The sequence below is a fragment of the Dasypus novemcinctus genome, chromosome 14 (assembly GCF_030445035.2).
Source record: "Dasypus novemcinctus isolate mDasNov1 chromosome 14, mDasNov1.1.hap2, whole genome shotgun sequence".
In the NCBI taxonomy this organism is placed as follows: domain Eukaryota; kingdom Metazoa; phylum Chordata; class Mammalia; order Cingulata; family Dasypodidae; genus Dasypus; species Dasypus novemcinctus.
The window spans coordinates 36,226,577-36,238,288 of record NC_080686.1 but is presented as its reverse complement, the minus strand read 5'-3'; the positions used below and the strand labels follow the sequence as shown (position 1 = coordinate 36,238,288).

The 11,712-nt window shown below is 39.7% G+C and overlaps 1 protein-coding gene across 3 annotated transcripts in view; it reads left to right on the top strand.

The window, feature by feature from the left end:
* The first annotated feature begins 11,309 nt into the window (after positions 1-11,309).
* The window catches only part of STAU2 (staufen double-stranded RNA binding protein 2), a 330,295-nt gene continuing 329,892 nt past the window's right edge, over positions 11,310-11,712 (top strand). Inside the window, exon 1 of one of the 3 annotated variants that reach the window (XM_071207866.1) lies at positions 11,310-11,554. The gene's annotated coding sequence lies outside the window, so the exon portion shown is untranslated. The remainder of the gene's footprint in view (positions 11,555-11,712) is intronic. The other 2 variants (XM_071207860.1, XM_071207878.1) reach the window with 2 other exon arrangements.

Here is an 11,712-nt window from a genome sequence, read left to right as displayed (position 1 = left end):
GATGGAATATTATGCAGCTGTAAGAAGAAATGGAGTCGTAAATCATATGACAACATGGATGAATCCGGAGGACATTATGGTGAGTTTGGCAAGCCAGCCACAAAAGGACAAAACTATTATGATTGCACTTCCATTAACTAAATATACTGTGTAATTTCATAGAATTAATAACTGGAATATGGGTCACCAGGAAATAGAATAAGATTAGAGAATGGAAAGCTAAGGGTTAACTTATGCAAACTGGTAAAAATGATATGTGCTAATGTATGGAAATGAATAGAAAAGGTCAAAACCCAACATAATGCCTAATGCCTGTAACTTGCAGTACTATTATGTGGGTATGAAAAGGGTTTAGGGGAGCAGACGTGGCTCAACTGATAGAGTGTCCACCTACCATATGGAGGGTCCAGGGTTCGATACCCAGGACCTCCTGACCTGTGTGACGAGCTGGCCCACGTGCAGTGCTGCCGTGTGCAAGGAGTGCCGTGCCATACTGGGGTGCCCTGTGTAGGGATGCCCCACGCTCAAGAAGTGCATCCCACAAGGAGAGCCACCCCGCATGAAAAAAGTGCAGCCCATGCAGGAATGGTGTCACACACACAGAGGGCTGACACAGCAAGATGATACAACAAAAAAGAGATGCGGTTTCCCAGTACTGCCTGGTAATGCAAGTGGACACAGAAGAACACACAGGGGTTGGACACAGAGAGCAGACAGTGGGGAGGAAGGGGAGAGAAATAAATAAAATAAATCTTTAAAAAAAAAAAGGGGGGGTTTAAAGGGAAAGGCTAAGGTAATGTATATTACTAAAAGGAAAGATAAAAATTGGACATGAAACTGTATAGCTTAGTAAAATTGCATGTGAAATATGAATATGGGTAAAAAGTTAATTTTTTTAAAGAGTGACATTTCTAATTAAATGGATACATTAACATTTTTTAAATTATACAATATATTACACAATATATTTGGTTCACAGTAACACAATCATGTATTATATAGGTAAAATTACATACATGACTGTTTATCTTTGAAATTGAACAAATGTATGTTAACACCATGAGTTGTTAATATCAGACCAAAAAAACCCCACATTATGCTAAGTGAAAGAAACCAGACACAAAGTACTGCATATTGTATGAACCTATTTATATAAATTATAAATGTAAATCAATTTATAAAGATGAAGTTAGATTAGTCATTATGTAGGGCTGGGGAAGGACTGCTAAGGGGTGTGGAGTTTTTCTTCTTTGGAGTAATGAAGTTGTTCTAAAATCTTTTGTGGTGATGAATGCACAATATCATGATTATTCTAAAAGCCATTGAGTATACACTTTGGATGGATCATATGGTATATGAGTAGACATCAATAAAAATGTTTAAATAAATAAATAAGGAATTGTGCAAGAATAGCCTGAAATAGCAATTATGAACAGCAGGGGAAGCATAGAGAGATTGAGGGGTGGAGAGTTTTTCTGTTCTTTGCTTGCTTTTGATTTATTAATATTATTATTATTGAAATAAGGAAAATGCTCTAATAATCTCTACCAATCTCATTTGCTTTGGTCCTGTGATAGTTTGAAGCTGGGTGGAGCTAATCCATTACTGTGTATATAAACATAGGTGGGACTTTTTGGTTAAATTGCTTCAGTTAAGGGCCATTTCATTAGATTACTCTTGTAGGGCATAGCTCAGGGTGGGTCTTAATCCTCTTATTGGAATCATTTATAAACAGGATAAATACACAGAGAAAGAAGGCTACAGAGACTCATAGGAGTTCAGACAGAAATCCAAGAAGCTGCTATCAACAGAACACAGAAACTGAGAGAGGTCACTGAAGCCAGAAGCTGAAAACAATGAGGCCAGGAGGGAAGAGGAGAGATAAGCAGATGCCTCCATGTGCCTGATCAAGCACAACTTTAGCTCAGGGAGAAATCATTTCTTCATGATGTCTTGATTTGGACACTTTCATGGCCTCAGAACTGTAAGCTTATAAGTTAATAAATACCCATTGTAAAAGCCAATCCATTTCTGGTACATTGCCCTGGCAACCTTTAGCAAACTAAAACTGGTACCAACTTAATTTCAATAGCATACGTAAACTATATTCCTATATCCTTCTTTCCCAAACTTTCATGTAGTTCTTGTCAATTACATGTTTATGCATTATGAGTACAAAACCACTGATTTTTCATTACATTATATTCATTTGCCTTTTGGTTCTTGTATCAAGCAAAAAGTAGAGTTACAAACAAACAAAAAATAATTCTGGCATTTATATTTATCCATGTTGGAGCTCTTTATTTCTTCTCGCCAATACTCTCCTTTTCTTTTAACCTGAAGAACTCTTTAGCATCTCTTGTAGGGCTGGTCTGGTGATGATGAACTCCTTCAGCTTTTGTTCACCTGCAGATATCATTTTTTTTTTTTAAGATTTATTTTTATTTATTTCTCTCCCCTTCCTTCCCTTCCCCCCAGTTGTCTGTTCTCTGTGTCCATTTTGCTGCATGTTCTTCTTTGTCCATTTCTGTTGTCAGCAGCACGGGAATCTGTGTCTCTTTTTGTTGTGTCATCTTGCTGTGTCAATTCTCCGTGTGTGCAGCGCCATTCCTGGGCAGGTTACACTTTCTTTCGCCCTGGGCAGCTCTCCCTACGGGGCACACTCCTTGTGTGTGGGGCTCCCCTACGCAGGGGACACCCCTGCGTGGCAGGGCACTCCTTGTGCGCCTCAGCACTGCCCTTGGGCCAGCTCCACACGGGATAAGGAGGCTCGGGGTTTGAACTGCGGACCTCCCATATGGTAGAAGGATGCCCTAACCACTGGGCCAAGTCTGCTTACCCCAGATATCTTAATCTCACCTAATTTTTGAAATACAGTATTGCCAGATAGAGAATTCTTGGTTGGCAATTTTTTGCTTTTACCCTTTACATATGACATTCCACTGCCTTCTTACCTCCATGGTTTACAATGAGAAATTGGCACTTAATATATTTTTTTAACTTTATTTTGTACATTTAATAATTGAAAATATAAACAGTTAAAAACTAAAAATAAAACACAGTTGAATAAAAACATATACTTCTCAATTAAATGTACTGGATAAATATAAATTATTTTTTGAATCATGCAATATGTTACACAATATATTTGGTTCATAGTAACACAATGATAAGGTAGTCGTTCTTTTGTGGCTGGCTTGCTTCACTCAGCATAATGTCCTCCAGGTTCATCCATATTGTCATATGCTTTATGACTTCATTTCTTCTTACAGCTGCAGAGTGTGAATACACTACAGTTTGTTTATCCAACATCGGTTGATGGACACCTGGGTTGTTTCCAACTTTTGGCAATTGTGAATAATGCCACTTTGAACATCAGTGTACAGATGTCTGTTCGTTTCACTGCTGTCATTTCTTCTGGATATATACCCAGTAGTGGTATTGCAGGGTCACATGGCAAATCTATATTCAACTTCTTTAGGAACTGACAAACAGTCCTCCACAGTGGCTATACCATTCTGCCTTCCCACCAAGAGTAAGTTGTTCCTATTTCTCCACATCTTCAACACTTGTAGTTCTCTGTCTTTTTAATAGTGGCCATTCAGGTAGGTGTGAAATGATATCTCATTGTAGTTTTGATTTGCATTTCCCTAATTGTATTAGTTAGTCAAAGGGATGCTGATGCAAAATAACAGAAATTGGTTGGTTTTTATAAAGGGTATTTATTTGGAGTAGGAGTTTACAGATATCAGGCCATAAAGCATAAGTTACTTCCCTCATCAAAGTCCATTTTCATGTGTTGGAGCAAGATGGCTGTCGACATCTGCAAGGGCTCAGGCTTCCTGGGTTCCTCTGGGCTCAGCTCCTCTGTTTTCTCCACAAGGTCAGCTGTAGACTATCAGGGGAACGGCTCTGTCTCTCTCCCTGGGATTCCAGTTTCAGCATCAAACTCCAACATCAAAACTACAACATTAAAAGACCTCAGCTCTGACCTTTGTCATACCTTTTATCTGTGAGTCCCCACCCACCAAAGGGTTTACTCTCTACTGGCACAAGAGGTTTACATAATTACTTAATCAAGGAAACCTATGAATCCAATGTAATCTAATATGCCCAGAGGAGAATATCATTTTACAAACATAATCCAATGTTGCATTTTGAAATTCATCAATAATATCGTGGGCAAGCTGCCGACGCCTTGTTAGACATAGGAAAACCTCTCTAACTATAAGGCCTTTGGGGTTCCACCCAAAAGATGGCGCCGAGGCATGTCCCTCAGAAATCTGCCTTCCCCCCAGCAACTAGAGCGCATGAACCAATCAGCCTCGCTAGATTAGCATAGCCAGTAAGCTGCTTGCATGTTGCCTCACGGTCTATAAAAGCTACTACACTTCCTCAATAAATCGGACCTGCACCACCAGCCTGCGTCTCCAGAGTGGTTACTGTCTGTTGTCTTGCTCTGTTCATCCTTACCTCTTCAGGAGTGGAGCCTCTGGACGGCACTGCAACAATATCAAACTGCTACACTAATCATTAGTGATGTTGAGCATTTCTTCATGTGTTTTTTTTCCCATTTCTATTTCTTTGGACAAATGTCTGTTCAAGTCTTTTGCCCATTTTCGTCTTTTATTGTTGAGTTGTAACACCTCCTTATATAGCCTAGATATTAAACTCTTATCAGATATGTGATTTCCAAATATTTTCTCCCAATGAGTCAGCTGCCTTTTTACCCTTTGGACAAAGTCCTTTGGTGTGCAAAAGTGCTTAATTTTGAGGAGGTCCCATTTATCTATTTTTTCTTTTGTTGCATGTGCTTTCTGGATTCTAATTCAATTACAGAGATTGGTGTGTCTATTTTTATGGCAGTACCATGCTGTTTTGACCACTGTAATTTTGTAATATGTTTCAAGGTCAAGCAGTGAAATTCCTCCCTCTTTACTCTTCTTATTTAGAATGCTCTTGGCTATTCAGGTGCACTTTCTCTTACAAATGAATTTGGTAATTGCCTTTTCTAATTTGGTAAAGTAAGCTTTGGGGTTTTTGATTGGTATTGCATTGAATCTATAAATCAGTTTGTGTAAAATTGACATCTTCATGCTATTTATGCTTACAATCCATGAACTTGGAATGTCTTTCCAATTGTTTAGGTCTTTTTAAATTTCTTTTAGCATTGTTTTATAGTTTTCTGAATATAGGTCCTGTACTTCTTTGATTAAATTAATTCCTAGTTGAGCCTTTTTGTTGCTGTTGAAAATGAAATTTTTCCTCTGATTTCCTCCTTATATAGTTCAGTACTAGTGTACAAAAGCCTTACTGATTTTTGTTTGTTGCTCTTGTATCCTGCCACTTTGCTGAACTCATTTATTAGCTCAAGTAGCTTTGTTGTGGATTCTCTAGAATTTTTTAAGTACAAGATCATGTCATCCACAAACAATGAGAGTTTTACTTCTTCTTTTCCTATTTGGATGCCTTTAATTTTTTTTCTTGTTTAGTTGCCCTAGCTAGAACTTCTAGTACAATATTGAATAACAATGGTCACATTGGGCATCCTTGTCTTATTCCCAATCTTAGAGGGGAAGTTTTCAACCTTTCCCTATTGAATGTGATATTGACAGTGGGTTTTTCATGTATGCCTTTTATCATATTGAGGAAATTTCCTTTTATTCCTATCTTTTGTAGTGTTTTTATCAAAAAAGGATGCTGGGTTTTGTGAAATGCCTTTTCCACATCAATTAAGATTATCATGTATTTTTTTTCCTTCAATTTGTTAATGTGGTGTATTATGTTGAACTAACCTTGCATATCAGGAATAAATCCCATTTGGTCATGATGTTTAAGTCTTTTGATATGCTGTTGGATTCGATTTGCAAGTATTTTGTTGAGAATTTTTGCATCTATGTTCATTAGAGTGATTGGTCTGTAATTTTCTTTTCTCGTAGTATCTTTATCTGGCTTTGGTATTACTGTGATGTTGGCTTCACAAAATGTGTTGGGTAATTTTCCCTCCTCTTCAACTTTTTGGAAGAGTTTAGGCAGGATTGGTGTTAATTTTTCTCAAAATGTTCGATTAAATTCACTGTGAAGCCATCTGGTCCTGGATTTTTCTTTGCTGGGAGATTTTTGATGACGGATTCAATCTCTTAAATCCAATTGGTTTGGTAAGTTCTTGTATTTCTTGTAGTGTCAGTGTAGGTTGGTTGTGCATTTCTAGGAATTTGTCCATTTCATCTAGGTTGTCTAGATTTTTGGCATACAGTTTCTCATAATATCCTCTTATGATTCTTTTTATTTCTGTGGGGTCATATGTAACTTCCCCCCTTCTTTTCTGGTTGTATTTATTTGCATCTTCTCTCTTTTTTTTCCTTGTTAGTCTAGCTAAGGGTTTGTCAATTTTTATTTATCTTCTCAAAGAACCAGCTTTCGGTTTTGTTGATTTTCTCTTGATTTTTTTGCTTTCAATTTCATTTATTCATGCTCTAATCATATTATTTCTTTCCTTCTGCTTGCTTTGGGATTGGTTTGCAGTTCTTTTTCTAGTTTCTCTAGTTGTTCAGTTAAATCTTTGGGTTTAGCTTTTTCTTTTTTTTCCTTCTTTTTATTTTTCAACATAGGCATTTAGGGCTATAACATTTCCCTCTCAAGACCGCCTTCACTGTATCCCATATATTTTGATACACTGTGCTCTCATTTTCATTTGTCTCAATAATTTACTGATTTCACCTGTAGTTTCTTCTTTGACTCACTGATTATTTAAGAGTGTGTTGTTCAGTCTCCACACATTTGCAAATTTACTTTTTCCTGTCTATTATTGATTTACAGTTCAATTCCACTGTGATCTGAGAAGGTGCTTTGTATAATTCTAATCTTTTTATATTTATTGAGAGCTGCTGCACTGTGCCTTAACATGTGGTCTACCCTGGAGAAAGATCCATGGGCACTTGAGAAGAATGTATAACCTGCTGAATTTGGATGCAGTGTTCTGTATATGTCTATTAGGTCTAACTCATTTGTCATATTGTTTAAGTTCTCTGTTTCCTTGTTAATCTTCTGTCTAGTTGTTCTACTAGTGATGTGAGGGGGTGTTGAAGTCTCCTGCAATTATTGTAGAGATGTCTATTCTTCCTTCAGTTTTCCCAGAGTTTGTCTCTTGTATAGATATTTTTGCATAGATATTTTTGACTTTTGTATCTTGTTGTGGATTTTGTTAATATATAATGGTCTTCTATATGTCTTATAATTTTTAAAGTCTGTTTTCCCTGATATTAGTATAGTCTACCTTTGTTCTTTTATGGTTACTGTTGGCATGGAGTATTTTTTTCCAACCTTTCACTTTCAGCCATTTTGTATCCCTGGGTCTAAGGTGAGTTTCTTTTAAGCAGCATATAGATGGCTTATATTTTTCAATCCATTCTGTCAGCTTGTATCTTTCTAAAGGTTTATTTTTTAAAATTTATTTTTCTCCCCTTCCCCCCTCCCTGTTGTCTGCTCTCGGTGTCCATTCGCTGTGAATTCTCCTGTGTCCACTTGCATTCTTGTCAGTGGTGCTGAGAATCTGTGCCTCTTTTTTGTTGTGTCATCTTGCTGCGTCAGCTCTCCATGTGTGTGGCCACTCCTGGGCAGGCTGTGCTTTCTTTGCATGGGGTAGCTGTCCTTGAGGGGCACACTCCTTGTGCGTGGGACTCCCCTACATGGGGCACACCGCTGAGTGGCATGGCACTCCTTGTGTGCATCAGCACTGCATGTGGGCCAGCCCACCGCATGGGCTAGGAGGCCCTGGGTTTGAACCCTGACCTCCCATATGGGAGGTGGATGCTCTATCAGTTGAGCCAAATCTGCTTCCCTTTGCCTGTATCATTTGATTGGGGAGTTTAATCCATTCACTTTTAATGATATTTCTGTAAATGCACTATTTACTTCAACCGTTTTATTGTTTGGTTTTCATATGTCATATTGTATTTTTGTCTGTCTTTTTGGTTATCTGTTCTACTGTTCTTTATTCTGTACTCTCCTCAAAGCCTGTCTCTCTTGTCTTTTTCTTTCAGTTTCTAAGGCTTCCTTTAATATTTCTTGCAAATTTGTATACTTTTTTTGCAAACTCTCTTAGTTTCTATTTGTTTGTGAGTATTTTATACTCACCATCATATTTGAAGTTCAATTTTGCCAAATAAAGAATTCTTGTCTGGTGATTTTTTCTCTTTTAGTATCCTAATTGTATCATACCACTGTCTTCTCCCCTCCATGGTTTCTGAAGAGAAATCTGCACTAAGTCTTACTGGACATTCCTTGTATGTGATGGTTTGCTTTTCCCTTGGTGCTCTGAGAATTTTCTCTTTATCTTTGACATTTGACATTCTGAGTAGTATGTGTCTTGGAGTAGGTCTATTCAGATTTTTTCTGATTGGGGTACAGTGCTCTTCTTGGACATGTAAGTTCACTTCTTTCATGAGAGTTGGGATATTTTCAGCTATTCTTTCCTCAAATACTCTTTCTGCCCCTTTTCCCATCTCTTCTCCTTCTGGAATTCCCATGACACATATGTTGTTGTGTTTTGTGCTGTCATTCAACTCTCTGAGCCCCTGCTCAATTTTTTCCATTCTTTTCTGTCTGTGTTCTTCATTTTTTTTTTTTAAGATTTATTTATTTTTTTATTTCTCTCCCCTTCCCCCCCACCCCGGGTGTCTGTTCTCTGTGTCTACTTGCTGCGTCTTCTTTCTCCACTTCTGTTGTTGTCAGCGGCATGGGAATCTGTGTTTCTATTTGTTGCATCATCTTGTTGTGTCAGCTCTCTGTATGGGCGGTGCCATTCCTGGGCAGGCTGCACTTTCTTTCGCACTGGGCGGCTGTCCTTATGGGGCGCACTCCTTGCGTGTGGGGCTCTCCTACGCGGGAACACCACTGTGTGGCAGGGCACTCCTTGTGCGCATCAGCGCTGCGCATGGGCCAGCTCCGCACGGGTCAAGGAGGCCCGGGGTTTGAACTGTGGACCTCCCATGTGGTAGAAGAAGGACACCCTAACCACTGGGCCAGGTCCACCACCTGTATTCTTTACTGTCTTCAATTTTAGCTGTTCTGTCTCCTGTATCACTTATTCTTTTTTCTGTCATATTGTTTATAATTGTAAAGTTAACTACAAGCAGGGTTCACTGATTGTCAATGAGTTTAGTTCCATGGATTTTTTGTATATATGTTTACATACATACAATCTAACATTCTTTTAATCATATTCAGATATATATTTCAATGCTATTAATTACACTCACAGTGATGTGCACCATCACTAACCATTATCAAATCTTTTCCGGGAAGCAGACTAGGCCCAGTGGTTAGGGCGTCCGTCTACCACATGGGAGATCTGCGGTTCAAACCCTGGGCCTCCTTGACCCATGTGGAGCTGGCCCACACATAGTGCTGATGCGCGCAAGGAGTGCCGTGCCATGCAGGGGTATCCCCACGTAGGGGAGCCCCATGCGCAAGGAGTGCACCATGTAAGGAGAGCTGCCCAGCGTGAAAGAAAGTTCAGCCTGCCCAGGAATGGTGCCGCACACATGGAGAGCTGACACAACAAAAAGAAACACAGATTCTTGTGCTGCTGACAACAACAGAAGCAGACAAAGAACACGCAGCAAAATAGACACAGAGAACAGACAACTGGGAGGGGGGGAAGGGGAGAGAAATAAAAAAAAAAAGAAGATGTTGAGCAAGTGCAAAGAAGAATTTGAAATCCTGAACAGAAAAGTAACAGAGCTCATGGGAATAAAACAATAGGAGAGAGAAAACACATATTAGAGGCATATAACAGCTTGAAATGACAGAAAAAAGAATAAGTGGTACAGAAGACAGAACAGCTAAAATTGAAGACAGTAAAGAACACAGACAGAAAAGAATGGAAAAAATTGAGCAGGGGCTCAGAGAGCTGAATGACAGCACAAAACACAACATATGTGTCATGGGAGTTCTAGGAGAAGAGACGGGAAAAGGGGTGAGATGGGAAGAAGCTGGGCCCATGGAGCCTTAAGATGAAGAGGAAGGCTGAATCCTCACAGACATCAGCTGCCATCTTGCTTAAACACATGGCAACAGACATTTAGTGATTCAGCAGGGAGAAGACACAGAAGCTTGCCTTTGGGGACTCTCTGAAACTTTACTCTGTGCTGCTTTCCTTTTTGCTTCTTATTTGTATCTTTTTTTTTTCTATTATGAAACTGTAATTGGAGGTATATCACGTTCCTGATCTTTGTGAGTTGCTCTTGTAAATTATCGAATCTGAGAGGGTGATGGTTGCCCTTATATTTTTAGCCAGTTGGTTAGAAATGTAGGTACCCCAGGAACTCCAGAACTGGTGGCTGGTGTTTGAAGTGAAGGCAATATCACAGATAATGTGGAGTCTGACCTAGCTCTTGATAATTAATGTCAGAAATGCATTGCAGTTGGTGCCAGAAGTTAATGCAGACACGAAGGATGATTTGTTCATCAAGTGACAGAAGAGGGAATAGTATGTAGAAAGAGCCCCAAGTGGACGTCTCTTCCTTCCTTAGGTATGACTGGTGTGAAGGGTTGGAGCAGCTAGAAGTCATTCATCAGGGACTAGTGCATATTTTGGGAAGATGCAAAATGTTGAGTTTGTTTGAGGAATCTAGCAGAGGTGAAAAGTGAGAAAAGAATATAAGAAAGAGTTCCAGGTGAAAGATATAGCAGTAGCTGATACTTGTTGAGATCTACCACATAATGGGTAGGCCCTGTTTAAATTAATGCATGTATTAATGTGCAACATTTAAAAACATTATCACATTCAGTCTCCTCTTGAACAAAATGAAAGTGAGAACACTGAGTCCAAGGTCCCTCAGTTACTAGTGGATGACCAGTCATGGCTCTGTGATTCTGGTGCCCTTGCTTTTAACCACACTATTTTGTCTTCCTAGTTGTAAAGATGAGAACCATTAGTTTTTTTGTTTTGTTTTCATTCACCACTATTTTTTGAGAGTCTAAATTCTGCCAGATATAGGTGTTAGTGATACAGCAGAGCAAACCAATTACATTTTCTGGAGAACTATTGGTTTTTGATGATGACTGAAATCACAGGCCTGGTAGGCATTTCTCAGGCAGAGGGAAACTTGAGGAACAATAATGCAAATAGATTAATTTGCGAAAACACACCAATTTATTTCTAGATTTATTTTATTGTCAGATTATTTTTGGTGCCATTTACTAATCAAAGGGCTGAGCTCCGTTGGGCTTAACTGGGTTGAAGTTATCTGGACATAAGTAACACAGGACATGTGACCAAAGGAGGTTTTTTTTCCTTTTCTTTTTCCTTTTTTTTTTTGGTCGAAGAAGATATTTGGCTACGCTTCCGATCTCGGATTACGGATCACTAGTGCTCTTTGGGCTCGACAATTTAAATAAGCCCCTCTCCCCTCCCTCCTCCCCCACCCTCCTTAGTCTGGAAAGGTGCAGGATCCGCTAAACGGTGCGGCGCACAGCGGCGGCCGGAGCAGACGCGGGATGCTCGCACGGCCCTGCAGAGCCGAGGGGACAGCCAGAGAGCCTGGGAAAGGTACGAGCAGGTAATCACGGCGCAAACCGCCGTCTAGAAAGAGCAGAGGGTCAGTTCGGCGGGGCAGGGAGTTGCGAGTGCCGATGTGGAAAGGGCTACCCCAGACCAACCCTTTGCAGCCGAGGGGGCGGGGAGGCGGGCGGGGAGGCGGGCGGGGG